General features: G+C 44.4%; 1 long non-coding RNA gene across 1 annotated transcript; it reads right to left on the reverse strand.

The window, feature by feature from the left end:
• Nucleotides 1–4,551: 4,551 nt before the first annotated feature.
• On the reverse strand, nucleotides 4,552–11,912 carry LOC308457343. Its single transcript, XR_013976876.1, has 3 exons — nucleotides 11,788–11,912; nucleotides 8,080–8,226; nucleotides 4,552–4,590 (listed from the first exon to the last, which is right to left on the reverse strand). It is a non-coding gene; the product is annotated as an uncharacterized lncRNA (long non-coding RNA).
• Between the last annotated feature and the right edge of the window lie 13,784 nt (nucleotides 11,913–25,696).

Consider the following 25,696-nt stretch of genomic DNA (forward strand, 5'->3'; position numbering starts at 1 on the left):
GAAAGAGAAATCTTGCAAATGCATGCCATTAGAGAACATATGTTTATTTGGCCCTTTGTGTGCGTATTATCTAACTACTGCTTTTACAATGGAGACCAGCAAAGCTGTAAAATAAGCAATCAGTTCTGGTTGCCATAGCAAAAGTGTCCCCTTCCCCCTTACAACTAGTTGCTGAGGAAACCAAACGGTGGACATAAACAATCAGTTACCCAGTAATAATTTGGAAATATGGCTTTAAAGCCACCAGAATCCAAAATGTAGCTATACCCAGCATTTTTTAATGAACGAGAGATTAAACCTCTCTCAAAAGCCTTTGCAGCAGAGTGCAAGGGAATGAAATTAATGATAATAATAATTTATTTTTGTTTATAAACTACTTCCCATGAGGCATCCCAAAGCAATTTACAATATCAGAACATATATCAAACAGTTACACATATTAAAGTAGTTAAGAACATCTGCATATTTAAAAACAAAACAAAAACTAATTATAAATATAAAAACACTTAAAAACAGCAGCACATACATAAAAATCAATTATATTCCAAGACAGATACAAGTTGGAATAGAGAGTTTAGAAGGCTTGTTGAAAGAGAAATGTCTTTAGCAGGTGCCAAAAAGACAACAGAGAAGGCGCCTGCGGGATTGTTTTGTATATTTATCAAATGGTTTATGCTGCCCAGAGAAGTGGTGGTCAACTAGTTTGGGGTAGGATTGCACTCCTCTTGAAGGAGCAGATTCATAGCTCAAAGAGTCACCTGATTCCTGGATCCATCGCTGTTACTTGAGAGACAGGTGGCCTCAATGGCACCTGTAACCTTCTGCTGTCTCTTAGCCCAATTACATCCCTAACTGGGTTGGGATAGCTTGGCTTCAGTTGACTGTGCTCACGTGACCTGCAGCTTAGATAGCTGCAATGCTCTCTATGTGGGGCTGCCTTTGGAGATAGCCTGGAAATTGCAGCTGGTGCAGAACACAGCCACCAGACTGCTAGTGGGGACCAGATGGTCTGACCTTATTATACCAATGCTGTTCTGGCTGCACTGGTTAGCAACATCTTTTGCAGCCCAAATCTAAGAGTTGGTTTTAACCTCTAAAGCCTTCTTATAGTTGTCCAAGACCCCACTATCTTGCAGAATGTCTCTTCTGACATAAGCCTACCAGAAGCCTATGGACAGATTCTGAGACCCTTTAACAACTTTTTGGCATGAGGTAACAGCGTCCCCATTTCCCCAGGCATTTGGCTGTCAACATTTTTGTATTCTGCTGGGCATTTAAATTGGCTTCCCTTGTGCCACTTACAATATCTGTATTTTCTTGGTGGGCAGTAGCATTGCTATTAGAATCATATTAACATGGGCTGGTTGCTGTTATCTACATTTTTCACCCTTGTATTTTTTAATATTGGGTTGTATCTTATGTAGGTCAGAATCAAATTAGACCTATTGGAATTAATGTGCATGACTAACTCATTTCAATGGGTTTACTCCAAGTAAAACTTATTTGGGCACAATCCATTGTTTGCAGCATGTACTGTACCTGAGACTATTTTTAGTAGAAGATGTCTAAGAAATTGAATAACTAGAATAGAATAGCCATCATCTTATTTCATAGTGATTCTACTGTGATGGTTGTTAAGAAATGATTTGCAGTGTAAAAGGGGGAAATGACATGCAGATCACAAGAAAACATGGGTCAGATCTTCTCTTTCCTTCCTGAGAGGTTTTTCCGTTATGTGTTATGTTATTGCTTTCTGAGATACAATGCTTTCATATGAGGTTTTTGGCCATCTTATAGGCACAGATACAGAATCATCCAGAAAACAATCTATAGTTGCATGTGCAGATTTGTTCATTAAAAGTCCTCTACAGACATCCTGCATAGCCTCAGGGTGGTCCTGTTCTGTCTACAAATGGAGAATTAAATCCTGTGCAGATAAAGAAATATAAAAGGACATGCTGACCTGAATAGCTGCTTTAAAATTATTCTGGATTATTGTACTTCTGATTCAGAAATAATAGGTCTCTGGGGCACTTTCGAGCGATGACTTTCTCTTCAGGTGGTTTCAGTCCAGATGCTCCAAAATTGCCATGGCTAGGCCCGCATTTAACTCCCTTTGAAGCAGTTTAAAGGATTCTGAACTATCTCAAAGGCTTCCACAGATCTATAATGACTTTAAATCGGAATCACTCCAAAACCTGAGGCAATTTTAATCAGCCAATCCCTACTCTCGTTCTGAACAACTCTTAAGAACCAATTCAGGTCTCAGATTGCATTGCCAGAAATAAATTGGCTTTCTATATGAATGATCAAAGTGATGCACAAAATACACTTTAAAACCAATTAAGAAAACATTAATTAATTAAAGCTGCTAAGGAAACAGAAGTTATGTTTGTGTGGCTTCTGAAAGTCAAAACGTCTCCTGACAAACTAGAGACTCCATGTCTTTTCAAGCCAGTTGCTTCTGATTTGTCATTATTATGGGGAAACTTGAACCAAGAAACAGAAATCGGAATGACACAGCCTGGCTTTAAGAAGAATATGATTTTATGGAGAATAAAACAACATAACTTTGAAATATATGGTATTGGAACTAGCTGCTTCACCCATAAGAATACTGATTTCACGGGGAAATTTTCTTTTTGTTGGACCTCGCATTTGCCAGGATTACGCAAGATATAATATTGTTATGGAAATGCTTTCTTTCTGAACTTTGTTTGCCTGTGTCCTGTTGAATTCTTATGAAGGACAAAATCAATAACAATTGAATTAATGAAAAAATGTAAATAAATGAAAACAAATACATATATTACCTACTCAACCCTCCTTGCTTTTCTTAAACTTGGCTGCATTTATTGTGAGTAAATATTGGTATTATGAAGACATCAAAGGTCAGAGCTTGTCCTTTCCAAGAGAAGATGTGTTTAAAATGTAAATTTTGTGTTGTCTTTGTGTGCTTCTACCAGCTCCTTCCTTTCATAAATATGAATGAATCTCGGTGTACAATCTGGAATATCAGATGGTCATTCAGCTCTGTCTTTGTTCACAATCCTGTACACACTTCCTCGGGAGTAAGTCTTATTGTAGAGGATGGGACTTGAGTATCCTGCATATTACTGGGTAGAATGCATTTTGGAAAATTCTCTCTAGTTCTTTCTTCTCTCTCTCTTTTAGAATCCCTAACAGGCTTTGGGGAATGTGCATATCTCAACAAAATTTTGTACGTTGTCTGGCCAATATTCATAATCACCAATAGGCCTCAAGAAATGTGCATATCTCGACTGCATTTTGCATATTTTCTGGGCAATATGCACATTCTTCGGTCACTATGCACAGTGACATGTCCTTGATTTCTCCAACTAGTTCAGAAGTATGTAGTATGTATCTAGGGTTCTCATACTTCAATAAGTAAAAACCTGGGGAGGTTTGTTTTTTTGTCTTTTTTTTGAGATCGTCCAAAAGGTTGTTGAACTTTTCCCTGATCAGCAGTGGTGGACAGCGGGCTTCCGAAATCACTGTCTGGGAGGTGACAAGGAAGTGACTGTAGCACCCTGCTTGTGGTTAACGCTTAGCTGGAATGAAATATTCAACGCAGCAATAGAGAAATTAAAATAATAATTTATTTGTCAGACAAATAAATGAGAGACACAGTGGTATATGGTTACCAAAGCTCTGCCCACTCCAGCCCTGATGGCCAGCACTTATATTTCCTCAGCCCAGCCCCCTTGCTCCTCCTTTGGCTGCCTCTGTCCAATCAGCCTAGTTGAAATTCCTATTGGCTGTTTGCTAGAACCAATCATAAAAGATACACCCATTTGCTATTACCTTTTATGGGAGACAAAGAGCTATATTTCCTTCTATCCATAAATGGCAGACAAGTAGCCATATATCTTATATTTGCCTCGACCAGGCACCTTAATTACCAGATAACCTTTTTGCCCTATTGCCCTATTACCCTATTGCCCTATTCACTCCAAAACAGATGGCTAAAACAGATGGCTCATGGTAACAGAGATCTTGGGTTCACCTCACACACCATCAATGAAATAAGAATCTAACATAAGAATCTAACATTTCTTACTTTCTAAATCCTTTGCATAATTACATTTAGCCAATAAATTTCATACATTAACATAGATAGATTTTTAGAAGGAAAGGAACTTAGTAAAAACAGTTTCAGAAAGAAGCCTCTTCAATTTACAACTCCCTTTCCTAGCCAGCTGCTGTTCCCATTAGCTCTTGCCCTTTAACCTTATGAAAATATGGCTCGAGTCTTCTGTTAAACAATAAATTTTACTATTTACCAACTCTTAATTAGTGTTTTTGCAGCTTGATTGTATTCTGTAATTTGTAGGGTCAATGTAACCTTTGCTCCCAGCCTGTATTTCCCTTTTACAACTTTGAGGTACTGCTATAAATCGGGGGGGGGGGGGCGGGGGCTGTTCAAGGAGATAAACAACTGCCAAAGTACTTAGCCAGCTGCTTTATGCCTGGCATAAAACATACAAACATTTGCAAATATATTTTTTAAGCTCATTTTAAAATACAAGCCTTGATCAGATGCCTCATGACCTCTCCACTGTGCTTCTGCTGTGGAACAAACAAAATCCTGGACATTTACTTTTAAATTAAAAATCTCTCCCCCCCCCCCCGGCAGCCATGTTAGTCCCTGGTTCCCAGACATAGCCGGAATTTTCTGGCTTATATGGTGACCCTAATTGTGCCCCTATCCCCAGGCTGCTTCTGGCCCACTAACAACTTACAACATGCTCTCCCAGTGATTCACCAAACAACAGGAAGAAGGGATGGAGCTCCTCAAAAATATTGACTTTTTTTCTACAGTCCTGCCTTCCTTTCCCCACTCTCAGCTATTCTCCAGTCAGCAGGGGAATCACAGGGTGAGGAGAGTTTTAAACCTTCCCTCCCCTTCCCACATTTCTGATTAAAATTATCCTCAGTACTGCTTCTGTTCTTAGGAAAAAAGCTTAATACTAGCATGGGATCGATCACTGTGATCACAGGGGAGGGAAGAATTGACCACCTGAAGAAAGGCTATCCAAGCTGGGAAAAGGAGCCTGTATGAGATTATGTATATTGCCTGGAGAAATGTACAGAACGCAGCCGAGATACGCACATTGACTGCAGCATAGATTCCTGTTGTAAAGATTGTGCTTTGGAAGCATCATGGCAAAAAAGAGAAAAAACAACAACCTGCTAAGATATTTGAGCACTCCTAATAAGGTAAGTTGAGCTAAACATCTTAAGTAATTGAAGAATTGAAACAAAAAGTATTGCTTGTTAAAATCATTTGCAATTATAATTCAAACCTCCCAAACAGCATAATGCAAATCAAAGAGAACATTTCCAAAGAAACTATTGCATTCTTGCTTTCACCCAAGGCTGTAAAATACACCCCCCCCTCCCCGGTTCGGTGTATAACTGCATTTGGTAGGAAGGTAATGAACACAGCCTTTCAGCTGTCTCCTTACAGCAAAGTAGACACTATCTCTTGTCTGGGAGCCTGCATGTTTGCTCACTCATGATAAGTCACAGTTTGGCTTAGACTAGGTTACTAGACTTCCAGGTTTGACCTGAAGTCTCGAAGTTTGCCTGGCCCCCTCCAGGTGGCATGTGAAGGCCTTGAATCTCCAGGTTGGCAAGAGGGCTTTTAATTAAAAACATCAAGAAAATTGTGCATACAACTTGCAAGCATCAGCCGGGCAGGAGTTGGCTGCAGATTGAAGCATAAACATTCTGGGGGTTTGCTCCCATCTCCCAATTAACCTGTATCTTAATAACATCACCAGGCGCGGCCCCTACTGTAGCACCCTGCTTGTGGTTAACGCTTAGCTGGAATGAAATATTCAACGCAGCAATAGAGAAATTAAAATAATAATTTATTTGTCAGACAAATAAATGAGAGGCACAGTGGTATATGGTTACCAAGCTCTGGCCTGGTCTCCTGCCATTATGGCCAGCACTTATATTCCCTCAGCCCAGCCCCCTTGCTCCTCCTTTGGCTGCCTCTGTCCAATCAGCCTGGTTGAATTTCCTATTGGCTGATTGCTATAACCAATCCTAAAAGATACACCCATTTCCTATTGCCTTTTATGGGATACAAAAAGCTATATATTCTTCTATCTATAAATGACAAATAAGTAGTCATATATCTTACATTTGTCTCAACAAGGAACCTTAATTACCAGCTCACCTCTTGCCCTCCTTGCCCTATTGCCCTCCAAAACAGATGGTTAATAGTTTTAAATTTTTATCTTAAACAGGTGTCAGAGATCTTGGGTTCATATTCTCATGCATCATCAATGAAAGATCTCTTTTTTTGAAGGTCTTTAAACAAAGGCCTGACAACCATATGTCAGGAGTGCTCGATGGCGTCTCCTGTCTGGCAGGGGGCTGGGCTCGTTTGCCCCTCTGATCTCCTACAGCAATATGACTCTATGAAATAAGAATTTAACATTTCTTTCTTTCTAGATCCTTTGCATAATTACATTTAAGCCAGTATATTTCATACATTATCATAGATAGCTTTTTAGAAGAATAAACCTTCTCAAAGTAACAGGAAGGAATCAGTTTACAGCCTCAAAATAAAATAGGAAAAAGCCTCTTCTTCTGTTTACACTCCCCTTCTCCAGCCAGTTGTTTTCTTTTCCATTTGCTCTTGGCCTTTAACCTTAGAAAGATATGGCTCAAGTTTAATGGTTTTACTATTTACCAACTCTTAATTATGTAGGGTGGTGTAACCTTGCTCTCAGCCTGTAATTCCCTTTTACGACTTTGAGAATTGTTTTCTGCTATAAATCAGGGGGCCCCCTTGTCCAGGAGGATAAACATCTTGCCAAAGTACTTAGGCAGCTGGTCTTCTGCCTGGCATAAAACATTTGAAAATCTTTAAGCTCATTTTAAAATACAGACCCTAATCAAACTATAAGCCTTGATAAAAATGCAGGCTATGATTAGATGCCTCACTACATTTCAGATTTGGGCCCTGAAATCTCAGTGTCTCGGATGCTCCTGAGCTGGCAACACTAGCCTAGCCTTATGTGTGAGTGAGGGCTATGTATTGTTGCATGCTTACCACTTCGTGTGTTTAGACCTTTTAACCTCCCCCTTAAATAAATTCAGACAAGACTCAAATTTTGGTTTGGTTTTTGGCAGAATTTAGGCCACAACTTTACTGATTACATCAAGTGAGTGGTTGCATAGGCTCTGGTTCGACTAGCTCCCTGCACCCTTGCAGGCAGCGCTGACCCAGGGCACCAGCATAGGTCAGCCAAGGGTGAACACCTGGAACAGCGGAAAGCCGGGGTCAGGCTAGTCCACCACCCAGATGTCCCCCTGGACTCAGGCACGGGCACCAAACCACTGAGTCCCTGGATTCTTTTAACGGAATACCCTTCTCATAGGGATGGCGAGAGCATTCTCCCATCCCTATCACCTGAACCAGAGCCTATCTGCAACCTTACAAGTTGTGACGATTTGCTACGCGGCAGGCGAAACCCAAATGGCAACAGCCAATCAACCAAGGGGGGGAAATTCCTGCCGTGCCCCTGTTGCAACAACAGATGACACATGACGGCATAGCAAGGCCAAACACAAGCCCTAAGTATAGGAAGAGGTGGGCGGGTGTTACGATGCACTGGCCCAAAGAGGAAGCTCAGGGTCACATGCATGGGCATATATAGGTCCCTTGATCCGTTTGGCTAGCGTCCCATTGACCTGATTAAACCCAGCATTGAGGGACCTACCAATAGGGTGTTGTGGGTATCCAATCGAACCCACCCACAACACAGGGTTTGGTTGTCAGGTCACACCGCAATACATGCCCTCTTTGAGGGAGGACACGGTTTCCGGAGCAGGGAGAAGATTCTTGGCTTGGTGCCTTATTCAGGCACAGAAGTGTGCTAAGGAAACATGCAGTGTGGAGGCAATGGGGGGTGGGGTCCATATCCTGTATGCAGCCATCATTTTTATGAAGGTGGTGAAACCAATAGCTGGGCAGGAGGCCTGGCCAGTACCAAAGGGAGCCAGCCTTTTCTGGGTTTCCTTTCTTGTTAAGATTACCTTTGTCTTGCGAGTTTAGATCGACTTTCCTGCTGTGGTTTGGCAGCAATGATTTCTCGAGGTATTGAAGTGTAAGACGTGCTACTTGCTTTGTTTTCCTTCCCTGGTGACACAAGCCCCAAACTGTTCCATATCATTAGCTGCTTCCTTGGTAAAGCCAAGAAAAAGGGAGTAAAGTCACTACCTCAGAAGGAGCTTATGGATGGAACAAGTTTCATTAACATGCATTTCACATACAGCATACGCCAAATCTAACCTCTTCATACTCTGCTGTTCGTATTTCTGCTCAGTAACTAGACTGCTTCTATAGCCTTCTTAATTTATTTGCTTATTGATAGCATTTTTACATTGCACCTTAACAACAAAAATTCTGGGCAGTGTGTGTGTGTGTGTGTGTGTGTGTGTGTGTGTAACCACATCACTCCATAAAACAGCAAAGACATAAAATCAAGGATCAAATTTAAACTAGCATCAGAGTATAACCGAAACAAAACCAGCAACAAACAACACAGTGGTGCTAAAGATCATCAAAGTGCTAAAATGTGCTCTTAAAATCAGAAAGGCTGGGAAAAGAAAAACAGAATCATGTTACAGGAAAAAGAAATGCCAGCTCTTCTTAGGTTCAGTTTCTTATTATGTGCAAATTACACTGTGTGCTGTCACATTTATTGTAACATTTATGTTATTGCAATTATAGCTTGGAACGTGTGGCATCATTTACTCAAGTATGATGGGGTGGTAAGGCTAGCACTGGAGAGACCCAGGTTCAAATCTTCACTCAGTCAGGAAGCTCAGTGGGTCTTCTTGGGCCAGTGAGGGTTGTAATGAGCTTAAAATGGGGAGAGGGGGAGACCTTCATATGCCACCTTGAGTTCCTTAAAGTGGACTTTAAGCGTAGTACAAAAAACCCCCCTAAATTATCAAGTGATTGATTCGCTATCATGTCTCTTCCCTTGAAACTTATTCCAGGGAGTTAAATTTGATGCTCAGTATTCACATGACACTTCTGGTGGGGGGCTAATGGGGAAATATGTCAGTGACAGTCCTGCTTAGCCTGTAAGGATGATGATGATGATGATGATGATGATTAAAATTTCTGTACCGCTCTTCATGAGAAGATCACAGGGCAGTTTATAATATAAAAACTCAAAAATAGCCAGATGGGCTGGGTAGAAATAAATCATCATCATCATCATCATCATCAAATACACAACATAGTAAGAAACAAAACCAATAACTCTTTCCCCAGTTTAAAAGGCCATAGATTGTTTAATTAGCCAAAGGCCTGGTAGAAGAGGAATGCTTTTACCTGGCACCTAAAGATATGTAATGATGGCGAGCAACCATGGGGAGAACATTCCACAAGTGGGGAGCCACCACAGAAAAGGCTTGCTCTTGTGTTGCCATCCTCTGGGGATGTCTTAGAAGAGGCACACAAAGAAGGGCCTCAGATGATGATCGCAAGGTCCAAATTGGTTCATATGGGGAGAAGCGGTCCTCAAGGTATTGCAGTCCTGAGGTGTGGAGGATTTCCCCTCCTACAGTCCCTTCCCGCTTAGCCCTGAAGCAGCATCCAGAAACACAGACTTGGGGACAGTCCTTGGCAAATGCTTACAGACAAAGACTTTAAGGTGCATGTGGATGTACGTTTCACCGTGGCTTGCCAAGATTCCTATTTTTCACCCCATGTTTGGGTTCTTTCCCCAAGCTTTATTCAGACCGTTGTCTGCCACTGCTGCATCTGGCGAGGAAAAAGTCCTAAAGGGCAAGCTTTGTGCAATGGAGGGAAGTTTTGTTGTTGCTTCTTTATAGCAGGCAATAAATCCCGGATTTCTGCTAGGGATGATTGTGTGGGAGTGCTATGAGTGAAGTGCTTTGCAGCTTTGCAGCAGTCATGCCTTTGATTTGTGGCTTCTTGCCACAGCAGCTAGAGAAATGACTTAACCTTTCGATATTGTTCTCCAATGTGTAAAATTGAAATAGGGACCTTGCATATTTCTCTTGTAGCGGCAGCAGGATTAATTAGGTATTCTTTTAGTGACCAGTTAACATGCAGTAAAGTACTAGGACAAGCCCTGTTTATAGCTCTGGAAAACTCTGCATTCAGCTGAACTAGAAGTTGATTTGTCTAGTGCTTTGATGGATTGATACTGGATGCCGCAGAGATGAGGTCAAGACTCCATGTCATGGGATGAAGATAAACTAACGATATATCATCAGGAAACTGTGTGATGAAGATTTGATATCTGATTATGTTTCTACAAAAAAGCCAAGCACCCCACCCACAGTAAACACAGAAAAACCGTGCATATTTTAAAGATCCGGGCAATGCTACATGTCCTATTAATGCATCTTTCATCTTTTCTATTCTAGTATGTTTGGAAAGCGCTACGTGTTTCTCAGCAGCAAATTAATTTTGTTTATCTGACGTAACACACAGCAGCTTCAGAGAATAATTAAAAAGTGTCATCAATCACTTGCTCACGAAGTCTTGGAAATGAACTGGAACAGACAACAGTGATTTTTTCCTCAGATATTGCGTTCGGGCCCTTAGTTTACTAGCAGGTTCGAAATACAATCTTCCTCGTGGTTCAGCCAGGATTCTCAGGACTGACAAGTTTGATCATTAAATCCTCTGAAAGAGGAGCTATTATACGTCTCAGCGTGCAAAACCCTCTTGAGTTTAGACACACCCATAGGATATTTAATACATAATGCTCTGTCCATAGTAGCTGGTGTCTAATAGGAGGTTCAGAGAATGGTGGCCAGTGGCCAGAGGAACTGGTAGGGTGGAGACCAAAAGTAGGTGGTGCCAGAGTCAATGGCAGGTGGGGCCAGAGCCAATGATAGGCCAATCCAATGAATTCTAGTTTTGTTCCCATCCTCCTTCCTGCTGAATTCTACAAGGGAAACACTGAGACCACAAGAGAAGAAAGCTGGCAAATAGTGTCACTCCCTGGTCTGGTTGTAAGTAAGCAGGCAGGCAAATGGAGGCTGGGTGAGGACAGATTGAGGTTTGTTCGGTAGTGGCTCATTTGCCCAAATGAACCAGCTTCCCGTTGGTTTAGACATCTGGGCCATCACAAGGCAACAGTATTGTGGAAAACAAGCCACCAGAATACATCTTTCCTTTGGCCCAGATCAAGCAGCAGCATGTTGAGATGAAAAAATGAGGCCATGCTCCGATGGCTGCTTCCAGGCTCCATGTTCCAGGATATAGCAGGACCATGCAATTCCTCCACCCCTCGCTGCTGTGAAATCGCTGCAAGAAACCAGTTGATCAGATGGCAGGGTTTCTACTCCTCTCTCCAGAATTTCCAGCAGGTTCTTAGACGGATGGAATAACAGTGTGCACTGGAGCACTCCAATATTGAGTGAAGCTTAGAAGCTGTGAAAAAAATGCATTGGGTTGCCTATATAAGAGCCACCGGCATGCGGCTTTCAGTTACATTGTCTGTGCCTCTCCAGTGAAGACAGAATGTGAAACAGGCACCAAGAACCAAGTTGTGTGTTCAGAAGAAGCATGTGGCATGTCCCTGTTGGGACTGTAATATTACTGCAACTTAACCTGAAAGAAAGATGCAGATGTTTTCAAAGCACGTTGCAAGCTTGATCCAGCTGTATTCCTTACAACAACCCTGTAAGTAAATCATTGCTATTGTCCCCCATATTGCACATGGGGAAACTGAGAAAGAGAAAGTGACTTACCTAACGCAAGCTAGAAAGTTCATGGTACTCATTGATAGTTCAGTCCCTTGGCCACAATGCTACATTAGTTCTCTGGATCTTCTCAGACTGCTGATGGAAGGATCTTGTGCTTCCCAATATTTGAAATATCCATGCACATTGGGCAACATCCAACATTGCACAAACAGAATTATGCTTCCATGGTGGGTCTTCCCCTTCTTATCCTTCCCCCTCTGCAAACTCAAATCTACTCCAGAGCTTATGCAGAGGGGAAGGAGAGAAAACAGAAGTCTTGTTGCACAAATAGAAGTCCATTCCATTAACAGATGGACACCTCTGGATTTTACCCATAGAGAACTGGCACATGCATGAGGCTGCTTTTGCTGTATTCAATAGAGGTGATTATGCATATACATGGTGCTTTCTCGTGGCAACAGTGGAATGCTCCATATCTTACGGACTGGACTGCAGCCATTATGATGCAAAAATGCTTATCCATGAGAACCACGGTATATACTTCTTTAAGAGAAGAAAAGATCCATTCTTTAGTCATAATCGCTTAATGTGAATAACTACACAATCAACAATCCTTTAATTATTTTGCAGCATGTAAAGTAATACAGGTAAAGGGTAGAGGGACCCCTGACCATTAGGTCCAGTCGTGACCGACTCTGGGGTTGCGGCGCTCATCTTGCTTTATTGGCCGAGGGAGCCGGCGTACAGCTTCCGGGTCATGTGGCCAGCATGACTAAGCCGCTTCTGGCGAACCAGAGCAGCGCACGGAAATGCCGTTTACCTTCCCGCCAGAGCGGTACCTATTTATCTACTTGCACTTTGACGTGCTTTCGAACTGCTAGGTGGGCAGGAGCTGGTACTGAGCAACGGGAGCTCACCCCGTCGCAGGGATTCAAACCACCAACCTTCTGATCAGCAAGCCCAAGAGGCTCTGTGGTTTAACCCACAGTGCCACCCACGTCCCCTGTAAACTAATATAAGTAAACCTTACAAGTTGGTTCTGGCTTCAATAATACAGAGACTTTTCCAAGCAAGCATGCATACACTCATCACCCGCCATAAAATGCAGCGTTGGAGAAACTGTAGAGGGGTTCAATTAAGGAAACACATTGGCTTGACGCTGGCTGTATCGAGCAAGTCCAACATCTTTCCAGCATTAAAGGGAAAAAGGTCAAGAAGTGGATAGGAAAATGCAGTAGTAACCAAACAAAGAATGGCAGGGGGGAGTGGGGAGAGGTTGGCACCGGCTATTGTTGAATCTCTATGCTAATTTTGAAACTGAATCACAAATTGGAAAAAAGCCCTTGCCGCTGATAAATTCCAAGGGGAAAGGCTTGTCAGAACATATTTCGGAGTTGCCCACTAAAATCACACATTAAAGCCAAAGCATCTTTAGAGGTGACAAGGTTAGCCTGATGTGAGATAAAACGATGTCCTGATCAAAAAGGAGAAATCTACTCCTTACTTTATTTTCAGAAAACATGTGCCTATTTGTGCATGTGCTCTGAAGGCACATTTAAGGATGTCACAATAAGAACCTGCCTTATATTAAGGTAGCCTCCAGATTGCCAGTATTTTGCAGGAGAGATTCATTGATGCACCATAATTTTAGGTTGGTGTAACCAAAGCAGATTAAAGCACTCTTTTAAAAAGTGGTTAGGAAAGTGATGAGGAATGGACTAAAAAAGTATGGAATAACCATGGATTAGCGAGAAGGTGTCTAACATATGCACAAACAAATAAGGATGAATGCTCATTGTCATACAAGCTCTCTGGTTTCTATATGTACATTGACACAATTTTCAATATTGCTCTCCACTACTTTGCTTTACTTACACCAGAAAATAGTTTTAGTTTTTAGTTATTTTCCAGTCCTCTAGGAAGGAGTTTGGCTTTGGTGCCAGGCTGCTTATATTTTTTAGACAATCTGACTTGCTTTCCTTATGAATTCTGAGACTGATGGCATCCAGATGTGGCCATTTGTTAATTTGTTAATAAGTTTGAGCATGTCCTCTCTTGCCAACTCTAATTCCCTTTTCACTTTACTTCCACTCTTGAAAAGAAAAGAAAAAGCAAGTCCTGGCTATGTAATACAGACTTTCTCAGCCTTGAGTTCCCAGATGTTGTTGGACTACAACTCCCATCATCCCTAGCTAGCACAACCAGTGGTCAGGGATAATGGGAATTGTAGTTCAACAGCATCTGGGGACCCAAGGCTGAGAAAGGCTGAGCTAACATCTTTTGTAGAGAAGGCAGGTGTTCATGGTCAGTTCTGGCACCCCGTTTCCTAGTAAAATAACACCGGCAGCTTCCAACAAGATATGAAAACGCAGTAAGAGATCAAACATTAAAAACTTCCCTATACAGGGCTAGTAATTCTTATCAGGTTGCAGCCAACTAAGGTTTACTCAGAGTAGACCCATTGAACTTAATGAACCAATGGTAGTCCTATCCATTCATTTCAACGGATCTAATACGAACAGGACTAACATTGAATACAGCCCAAAGTATTGCAGCTGGAGTGGTGGACAGGTTGGGACTGAGAAGCAGTGGCTACTGGCTGGCTTAGCTAGAGACAAGTTTGGGACTTCCTAGTTCACAGATCAAGTCACTTGGCACTCAGGGAATGGCCATATAGCCCAGTGGTAGAGCACTTGTCTTGCATGAAGAAGGCTCCAGCTTCCATCCCTGGCATTTCCAGGTAGGGTTGGGAGATCCTTTCACCTGAAGTCCTGCAGAATCACTGCCAGCCACTGTCCTAGATGGATCAACAGCCTGACTGTAGTTTCCTATCTTCTTCTCTTTTCTAAGCTGCTTCTCCCTATGCTTGTGACTGTGCTAAACTGGTAGACAAGGAGCATGGGAAACCCCTATGCAGGCATGCCTTGAGTCAATGGATGGAAGGATCCCAGCACCAACCTTTTAGCTGGGGTTGACTTTGTGTTCTGTTGTCATTTCCTCTGGAGAGACAAACACTTTCCATATCTCAGGCTAAGAAACACATCAAAGTTATTTCTTTTAACTCTCCAGCTGGCACACACGCTTGTTGCCTGGAGTACAGTTGCGCAGATCGGATGTCAAGGACACATGCCTTGGTGGTGCAGGCGACGGGAGTGCCTGACACAAAGCTGATACACTCGTTCTCTAGGGCAGACATCTGTCTAGCCTATGTTAGCAGCAGGACCAGATGTCATGCTGGAGAAAATAAATGCTAAGTGACAGCCAAACAAGAGCTGAAAGGGTGGAACGCACGAGAAAGAAAACTCTAATAAAAGATGGGCATACTCAGGAAGGCATCAGTTGTATCTTATTAAAAAGTAAAACAAATGTATTGCCCGGTATAGGTTTGCCATATATCATAAAAGTCAAAGAGCAGATCCTGATAAATAAAATAAAAATATGCCATGCACGATAATAAAACGCGTATGATCAATACATTGCTTCTTCGTGAAAAGGCAGTAAACTAACACCCCAGTTCAACTGGAAGCTATCTGCAAAAAATTGAACTAGGAAATAAACACACAAATGAATATTGTACACAGATAAAGCTGAAAAACCCAATCTTGAAATCTTGCAAAGTGTGTGGAGGATTTTGCTCTTAACTGAGGATGTTGCATTCCACATTACTGGAATTATTATGAATTATACAAGTTAGAATGCAAATAATTGTACGCATGAATAGTTAGGCAAGTACTGTCAGGCTTCAGGGAATCTACTTCCTGCCCCCGTGGTAGTAGATAAGCAGAACAAAGGAAAATGAGTCTTCTTACCAGTTAGAAACTTTAATAATCACAGCGAGAGAACAAAGAACCCACCTTTAAAGCCCTATATGGCTTAGGACCCTTGTACCTACGGGACCGCCTCTTCTGGTATGCCCGACGGAGTACCTTACGGTCTGCTAACAACAACACCTTGAAGATCCCGGGCCCCAGGGAAATTAGACTAGCCGTGACTAGAGCCAGGGCTCTTTCGGCCGTGGCCCCGGCCTGGTGGAACGCTCTCCCACAAGAGACCAGGGTCATTCAGGATTTGACATCTTTCTGCAGGGCCTGCAAGACGGAGCTGTTCTGCCAGGCCTTTGGGCAGGATGCAGTTTGACTTACTTTCCTTTGTATAAAACAAGCCCGAGGGAGGCCCCAACCTGATCACAGGTCCTTGTATGATCAGTGGAAACACTTGGTCCTGGCAAGTATTAACCACTCTCAATTCCAACCTGATAATTGCCACCTGCCCAGATTTTAACTTCTCTGAATTAATTTTAAGATGTATTTTAATTAATTGATGTCTGTTTTATGCATATTGTGTTGTTTTTATGATGTTAGCCGCTCTGAGCCCGGCCTTGCCTGGGGAGGACATGATACAAATTTATTATATTATTATATTATCTCCAAGAAATGGCGGTGCTCCCAATTAAGGATCCCATCTCCTTACGTCCCTATGAATCTATGTCACTTCTACATCTTGTAATCTGAGCCTGTACCCTCTGTGCTTTGTGTGCTTTCTGTTCTGCCACTTTCTGAGCTCTTCTTGACCTTGGGGAGAGTGGAGGAATGCTTTCCAGAGACAATGAATCTGTTAACTCTCTCTCTCCCAGTGTTTCTTCTCCTAGCTGGTCCCCATCCAGTATTTCCCAGCTTCTGCCTTCTGATCTATGCCCCTCTGCAAACCACTGTTCCAAATCTATACTGTCCTCCTGCTCCTGGGAAGATTCTGGATCCTGATCAGGAGTGGGGGAAAGGGAGGCTCCCACCATTCCTCCTCAGTGCAGCCCTTCTCAGCATGGTCCTTGACAGGTACACTTTTGAGAGAAAAAATTGCCTTCTCAGCCCTCCAAGTAGGCTCCTTACTCTGGTGAAGGGTGGAAGAAGTTTGTGGGGATAAATAAGACACATGGTAAAGTACAGTGGGAACAAAAAATCCCACTTCAAATTTATTATATTATATGCCCCAATAGCAAGAACATAGGCAGCTAATTATAACTTTAAAGCCTTAAAGAGTCTCTCTTAAATCTGATGAAGCTTACAAAGGGAACATCACCCTGTGAGTTATAAATCTGTAGAAAGGAACCAAAAGAGCCAAAAGTTCTTCTTTTTACCCCACAAGTGACTCTGGTTCTTTTCTGCTTCTCAGCTGTCTACACATTACAGGCTTAAAATGCAGTGAGATTGTTCAAATCAGATCAAAGCTGGTTCGGAGGGAAACACATCAACATGTAGCATTTCTCAAGAAACTACAGTCTAAATGTAGATCGTGGTGAGCGTCTTGTGTGCATGGCTTCACATACCAGTGGTGGGAGCACACTGAATGCAGAGTAAACGGGAGTGTGTACACAACTGATAGTATACTGTCTTTGCTTCTCTCTTTCCCCCTTATTTCAAGATTTTGCTTCATTTTTTGTTCTGACTTCTCAGCAAGGCCTAAAACCTCAGGTTTCTCCAGCCGAAAAAGGTACCTTAAGTCTTGGCACAGAATTGTGCTGATCATTTTACACTTGGATTGCTTTCTCCCTGTACTTCTCTGCAAAAAAATTAGTTGCCCTTGGACAGGGTTATCTGTCCCCATCCCACTCAGAGATGCAGTTAAAACATGGAAGAAGCCAGGTTCCCCCACACTAGATAGTCCCTGAGGCCTAAACACTACATCAGACATCTGCTCCACCTTTGCCTATCCATGAATTTCTCTCCTCCCTCCTCTTCTGCAGCAGCAAGCATGCTGTGTTCAGGAAACAGGAGAAAACATTCTTCAACTTCTCTAATGTATGTTACATTTTTGGAAAGCCATGCACAGCTGTCTGCGTTTGTGGCACTGTACCCAGGGGTCTGACCTTGTATAGGTGGGAGTCGGGAGCAGGTGAGCAATAACTCCCAAGGTGTCAATGAAGTTAACTCTTCTTTTTATTTAAAAAAAACCTAGTGAGCACAGCAACTCTTCCCAGCAGGTCTTGCCCCAATGAGGCAGTGGTGGGGACTGACGGTCCCTGCCTTCCCACAGCTCTCTAAGTCCTCCCCAAGCAACCTGATATTCCTTTGCCATGTCTATTTTTGCGCCACCTTCTGCAGGTTCTGGGAGACGAGAGGGGAGGAGAGCTGGTTGCAGCAGGAAGGAGAGACTCCCTGGCTTCTTCAGCACCCTGACTCATCTCCGCCTCCTGGCCCAGCTCCTCTCCAGCCTCTGCTTCTGCCTCTGCTTCTGGACTGCTCTCTGCCATAGCCACTTCCTGCTCATTAAACCTTGTTACCTCTTCAGCTTCCTCCTCCTCCAAGTCTGCTTCCTCTTCTCCCTCTGATCACTCATCATCATCCCACCACCAGTCCCTGGGCTCTGAGCCTTCTTCCCCTTGGGAGTTCCCAAGTTGGTGCCTTCCATCACTCTCCTGCATCCAGCCAGTCCATGACCTCGTGGCATCCTATGAGGGAAACGTAATCCGGGGCTGAAAAAAGATCCCCACCCCCTGATGTTAGCAATACTGAGCAAGAGCAATGGTCTGAATCTCTACATAAGGCAGCTTCCTATGTCTTCCCCTTTTAAAATGCCATACCAATTTTACAAGGAGCTATTGAGAGAGCCAGCGTGATGTAGTCCTTGTTGGACTAGGACCTGGGAGACCAGGGACTCAGCTATACAGCCGCAAATAAAACGTTTGAAATGTGTTGCAAAGTGCAATATACAAATGTGACACTAGATGGCAACAGTGAGCTATGCAAAATTCAATTTATTTTTCAAAATGTAAAAAAAGCATTTTCGCAATGTTTTTATATGTGTGTATATTCCACCCAGGTTTCATAGAATCATAGAACTGTAGAGTTGGAAGGGACCCCAAAGGTCATCTAGTCCAAGCCCCTGCAATGCAGGAATGTCAACTAAAGCATCCATGACAGATGGCCACCCAATCTCTGCTTTAAAACTTCCAAGGAAGGAGAGTCTACAACCTCCCAAGGGAGACTCTTCCACTGTCAAACAGCTCTTACTGCCAGAAAGTTCTTCCTGTTGTTTAGTCGGAATCTCCTTTCTTGTAACTCGAAGCCCTTGATTCGAGTCCTACCATGAAGAGCAGAAAGAGTGGTGCAGCAGAAGTGTTCTGGGCCCATAACCAATTGTTGGGTGATAACGCTGAGGCCTGGTGCCTCCCCCCAATGCAGCGTCGCTGGGGTCATCTCTCCGGTCTCCCGTCACGTGGATGTGGCCTGTATCCAGGGATATGAGGACACAATTAGCAGAGTTCAAAACAAAAGCTCAGCCTTGAGGAGTAACATCTAAGCCTAATTTATTTCAAATTAAATCAAATGTAACAGAACAAAGAAAACATGGCTTCTCTCTCTGTCTTTCTTCCTCGGAGAGAGAACTGCAAAAGCAAAAGCTATACAGAGTGGAAACAGCAGATCTCAATTTCCGCTCACAAGACTCCAATAATCAGTGCTGGAATGTAAACAGACATGTAACATGTAACAATCCCACACATCTGCAGTTCGGGAGGAATGGAATTCTCAACAAAAACAAGCTTGCTCCATCTTCTACATGACAGCCCTTGAGATATTTGAAGATGGCTATCATATCTCCTCTTAGTCTCCTCTTTTCCAGGCTAAACATACCCAGCTCCTTCAACCGTTCCTCATTAGGCTTAGTTTCCAGACCCTTGATCATCTTGGTTGCTCTCCTCTGTTCCAGCTTGTCAAATCACCACTTAGCTATGGGTGACTTTGGGCCACTTCAGGGCTGGTGCAGCCATTAGATTGGGCTAACCAATCATGAGGTTCGGAGGGTGGCTACACGAAAATAGGCCTTCTCTTTTATGACCTTGACTGGAAAAAAGAGACAATAACTATTTTGCATGATGCTACACTTTGTTGTATGCCCATGTGAATAAGGGTCCATAATTGTCAGAAAAGCTTAGGCTGTTCCTCTTCAGGATCTCTCCTAGGCTTGGCAATGTGAGGTTGTTTTTCTTTTCTCGAGTTGCAGCAAAAAGAGAGAGGCACAGCAGCTTTAACTCCCAGTACACTTGCTGTAAAAATGGAAGAAAACTTGATCTAGCCACAGTTACCATCCTAACTGGCCCAAAGTACCAGTCAGGGTAAATGCTTGACAGCCGCATTAATCACTGTGAGGAAGGAGCCTGATGCAGTTCGACATTTCTCACTCTGTAGCTGCTTGGCTGTGCATTATTTTCCAAGGCTGATTTGTAGCCAAGAGAGATGCTAGTTTCAAGCGTTCACCAAAGTACATTGTCCTTTCTTGACTAGATGAGTCCAGAGCAATTCAGCCACTCTGCATGTTGACAAGTAAATGCAAAGCCATTTCCTCTTCTTCAAAAACATCCCATGCCCCCCCCCCCCATTACACACTAGAGCTCCTTTGACAGCTTCCCTTTCTGCTGTCATAACTTCTTCAGTTTTTTGGCCTCTGATGAAAACAAAATTCAACTCTTGACATTTCCAAGGATTTTATTTATTTACTGCATTCTTCTCCTTATACATGTTATGCCCCTTCCCACTTTATCGCTGCAACAACCCTACAAGATAGGGTTAGGCTAAGAGACATGGAGAAGGAGAAAAAGAAGGAGAAGAAGAAGAAGAAGAAGAAGAAGAAGAAGAAGAAGAAGAGGAGGAGGAGGAGTTTGGATTTGATATCCCGCTTTATCACTACCCGAAGGAGTCTCAGAGCGGCTAGCATTCTCCTTTCCCTTCCTCCCCCACAACAAACACTCTGTGAGGTGAGTGGGGCTGAGGGACTTCAGAGAAGTGTGACCAGCCCAAGGTCACCCAGCAGCTGCATGTGGAGGAGCGGGAAGCGAACCTGGTTCACCAGATTACGAGACTACTGCTCTCAACCACTATAGCACATGGGTGTACACCACACTGAGGATGGGCTATAGCTCAGTGGTTGAGTGCATGTTTTTCATGCAGAAGCTCCCAGGTTCAATCCTTGGCATCTCCATCAGATGATAGGAAGGATCTCTGTCTGAGACCCCAAAGAGTCACCACCACTTAGAGTGGACAATAATGGGCTAGATGGACAAATCATAGAATTGTAGAGTTGGAAGGGGCCCAAGGATCATCTAGTCCAGGCATGGCCAAACTTGGCCCTCCAGATGCTTTGGGACTACAACTCCCATCATCCCTAGCTAACAGGACCAGTGGTCACGGATGATGGGAATTGTAGTCCCAAAACATCTGGAGGGCCAAGTTTGGCCATGCCTCATCTAGTCCAGCCCCCTGCAATGCAGGAATCTCAGCCATCCAATCTCTGCTTACAAACCTCCAAGGAAGGATAACCCACAACCTCCCGAGGGAGACTGTTCCAACAGCTCTTATCAAAAATCAACGATATGAGGCAGCTTCATGTGTTCTTTTGCCCCACGTTGGGAGGTTTTGGGAAAAATAAGAAGCATGCAACATCTATTGAGATGAATAGCAGTGTACTTGTACCATGTCAACTGCCCCGGATGATGAAGAAGAAGAGTTTGGATTTGATATCCCGCTTTATCACTACCCGAAGGAGTCTCAAAGCAACTAACATTCTCCTTTCCCTTCCTCCCCCACAACAAACACTCTGTGAGGTGAGTGGGGCTAAGAGACTTCAGAGAAGTGTGACTAGCCCAAGGTCACCCAGCAGCTGCATGTGGAGGAGCGGAGACGCGAACCTGGTTCACCAGATTACAAATCTACAGTGGTACCTCGCAAGACGAATGCCTCTCAAGACAAAAAACTCGCAAGACGAAAGAGTTTTTCGTTTTTTGAGTTGCTTCGTGAGACGAATTTCCCTATGGGCTTGCTTCGCAAGACAGAAACGTCTTGCAAGTTTGTTTCCTTTTTCTTAAAACCGTTACAGTAATACAGGGTGCATTGCTTGAAGAGGTGCAGTTGCGACTTGACTTCGGGGAGCAACTCATAGCACGCGGTGTGGTAGCCTTTTTTGAGGTTTTTGGAGATTTTTTTGAAAAAATTGAAACCGTGCTTTGCAAGACGAAAAAACTTGCAAGACGAAAAAACTTGCAAGACGAAAAAACTTGCAAGATGAAAAAACTTGCAGAACGAATTAATTTCGTCTTGCGAGGCACCACTGTACCACTCTTAACCACTATACCACACTGGCTCTTTCTGGGAGTAAATCCCACTCAGTTTGATGGGGCATTGTTTTGGAGTAGTCATGCCTAGGATGGTGCTGTAAAAAGTGTATTGCTTATTTCTCATCATGGTTGCTCAGTATTTACGTTTTCAGGCGACAAGAACTCTGTGCCTGGCAGTGGCACATGGCAGAGTATTCTGCAGTGAGAATTAACAGTTCGACATCTGAAGAAGTTCTCTGGCTCTTGGGGCAATGGAAATTACAACAGCTGAAGCAGAAATACCAGCATCAGCAACCCTCAATTTCTCACTTTTACTGATAGTGGCATTGATGGCTAGCTTAGAGGAGGCTAGAGAATACCAAGTGAGTAGCCTTGGGAGTAAAAGTGACAACCTTCCTCCTTGCTTACTTTCTGGTGGTTCGGGTGGTTTTGTTTTGTTTTTGCTTTGCGTCCTTCATTGATGTCTTGGAGTGACTTTTTAAAGCAGGGAATAAGCAGGAGAACTTGCAAGATTTTGCAGGGGGTGGGAAAAACATAGAACAAGAGTCCCTGATGGTGACAAGGTCAAGTGGAAGGCGAAAAGTTAAATAAATACAGCATGTGCTTAGTGTACTTTGAGTTTCTAACCTGCTGCTTCAGAAGTGATTTCACACAGTACTTCAAGAGCTACCCGGTCAGAGTAAGAACTTCAGAGCTAGCTGGCTGCTTGTTTTCTTTCCTCACAGAGAAACAAGAAAGAGGATGCAACATGCAAAGGAACGGCACTTATTCCAGCTGCCTCTGTTGTGAAAGATCAACCGAAATGAATTCAAGTTTCTCTCAAACACCAGCCCAGGAAGTGAGTTATTGTGACACTCTGTGACTGATGGCAATGCAAGATTAGAATGCAAAGGCCAGATGGTTGGAAGGCCCAGGGCAAAAACAAAACTACAAACATCATCCAGTGGTAACAAAAGGAAGGGGAGGAGGGCTGCTTTAAGGCAACAGCCAGCCATTCACCCTGCCTTTGAGAACTAGGAACACGGATGAGTAATTGAAGAGTTATTATTTTTAGTACAGAGCAAGGTGAATATAACGGAGCCAGCTACTCAGCTGTAATGTGGCCATTATATACCCTTGAATACTTCACAACTTAAGACAGAGACACTTGTATACTGTATATACAGTGGTACCTCGCAAGACGAATGCCTCGCAAGACAAAAAACTCCCTAGACGAAAGGGTTTTTTGTTTTTTGAGCTGCTTCGCAAGACGATTTTCCCTATGGGCTTGCTTCGCAAGATGGAAATGTCTTGCAAGTTTGTTTCCTTTTTCTTAACACCGTTAATACAGTTGCGACTTGACTTCGAGGAGCAACTCATAGAACGTGGTGTGGTAGCCTTTTTTGAGGTTTTTAAAGACTTTGGTGATTTTTGAAGCTTTTCCAAAATTTCCCGACACCGTGCTTCGCAAGACGAAAAAAATCGCAAGACGACAAAACTCGCGGAACGAATTAATTTCATCTTGCGAGGCACCACTGTACTCTCTCTCACTATACAGTGGTACCTCGGGTTAAGTACTTAATTCCTTCTGGAGGTCCATTCTTAACCTGAAACTGTTCTTAACCTGAAGCACCACTGTAGCTAATGGGGCCTTCTTCTGCCGCCACGCCACCGGAGCATGATTTCTGTTCTCATCCTGAAGCAAAGTTCTTAATCCGAGGTAATATTTCTGGGTTAGCGGAGTCTGTAACCTGAAGTGTATGTAACCTGAAGCGTATGTAACCCGAGGTACCACTGTGTGTGTGTGTGTGTGTGTGTGTGTGTGTATATATATATACACATGCATACATTATATATAATTTTTTATTATTCCTATTTTTTCCAACTTTATAGCAGGTGTCAGAGTTGCTTCCAGATCCTAGCTCACAGAGGATCACGCTAGCCAGCGATCATTAAATAAAAGTCTTTATTGAGTTACAGTTTCCATTCTCAAGCTGCTGCGTGCAACCCTACGTCTAATGGTTAGATCGGCGAAGCCCCATCTGAGTCTCCGCCCCTTGTACACCAACTTAATATCCTAGCCTTGCTCCACCTTTTCCGCCTGACTGTTCTTCTCTGGGTCCCTCTGCCCCCCGGGGTCTCTTCCTTCCGGGATTCCTCTGACGCTGACGCTGACCCCCCTGACTCTTCTCCCTCCTTTCGGCGGGCTTTAGGACCTGGCTCCCTTTCCGGGCTGCCTACTGCGCCACCTTCCTGTGCATTTGAACTTGTCGCGCGCGCCCAACCTTCCACCTTCCGTCTGACCGTTTCTTCGCTCCCCGATGGAGGTGTGGCCACTCCTGACTCGTGCCCTCCCCCCTGTTGTGAGCTGCCAGCGCTTGATCCCTGGCGCCCTTCCTCTTCCCTGCTCTCTGGCGGTGACGCTGGTCCCGATTTCCAACTGCTCCCCTCTGAGTCCCCTCTGGCTCTATCTTCCTGGGGTGTCCCCCTAGGCTCCCCCCTTGCCCTGGCCACTGGTGCTCCTTTCTGTGAATCTTCTGATTCACTGGAAAGACTCGGAGATCTCGGGTCGTCGTCATCACTCATCTTTTCTTCTGCCTCCTCCCCCTCGCTCTCTGTTTCCTCCCTTGCCCTTGCCTCTGCTCCTGAACCCCTGACATCCATCCCCCCCTCGAAGCCCCCTCTTCCCCCCTCCCCTCCTTCCGGTGCGGGATCTGGGTGCTGCTGTGTCAGGGGGACGAATGTCGGATACAGTTCGCTTCCCGTGGCGGGCCGCCATCCGAAGTCTTCCGGTTCTTCCTCCCTGCTCTCGTTGACGACGGTCACTTCCGCTTCCATCTCTGTGCCGCCGTGCTCGAAACCCGGGTCGTCCCCGAAAACGTCCATGTCCGTCTCTCCCTCGTTGCCTTCTGGAGACGTTGCTCGTCCTGGACCCTCCAGCCACCTTCTGCGGAACTGCTCCTCTGGTCGATCATCCCACCAATACGAGGGTTCTGAAGCAGATCCCGAGGGTGACCCCTCCGGGGAACGGGCGTCTCGTGTCGGTTCCTCGTCCGAGTCGAACCCCCGGAACGTGCTGTCTGAAAGCGTGGGCGTGAAAAGCCAGTCGTCGAAAAAGTCTGCTGGCATTGGCCTGTGTGGGAAGAGGGCATGAAACTCTTCTTTGAGCAGAGGTTCGTCCAAAGCGTAGCCCGGCACCCAGCTGTTGGCACTGGCCGGGGTGCCCTCCTTGGCGAGAAGGTATTCTACCCCCTCTTCCCCCCATCTGGAGTCCAAAATCTCCGTGACTTCGTTGATGCGCTCCTCCTGTGCCACTCCCCCTTGCCCGGTTCTCTCTCGGAGCGGACCCGGTGCCGTTCCTGGTTCCTGAAACCTGTGAGGTGCCTTGTAGGGAGTGAGCACCGATCTGTGGAACACCGGATGCATTCTGGAACCCTCCGGAAGAGCCAGCCTGAAAGCCACCGGGTTGACCTGTTCTTCAACTTGGTAGGGCCCCAGTTGTTTATGCCCTAGTTTCTTCTTCGCCAACGACCTGGCCGGCACTGCGTGGGCTGCTAACCAGACCCAGTCTCCCACATGGATCTCTTCGCCAACCCTTCTGTGTTTGTCCGCTTGTACCTTGTATGCGTGTTTAGCCAGCTCCAGGTGCCGCCGCAGCTGATCGTGGACCTCCTGCAACTCCGACGCGAACGCATCTGCTGTCTGCGGCTCCCCCTCCCCCATTCTTTCCAGTCCCGGGAAGGTTCTGGGGTGCCTCCCGTTGTTGGCGAAGAACGGCGTGACCCCCGTGGACACGTGCTTCGTGTTGTTGTAGGCGAACTCGGCGAGAGGCAGGTAATCCACCCACGTCGCAGGCTGTTGATTCGCATA

The sequence above is a fragment of the Podarcis pityusensis genome (assembly GCF_964106645.2).
Source record: "Podarcis pityusensis genome assembly, chromosome: 10".
Lineage (NCBI taxonomy): Eukaryota > Metazoa > Chordata > Lepidosauria > Squamata > Lacertidae > Podarcis > Podarcis pityusensis.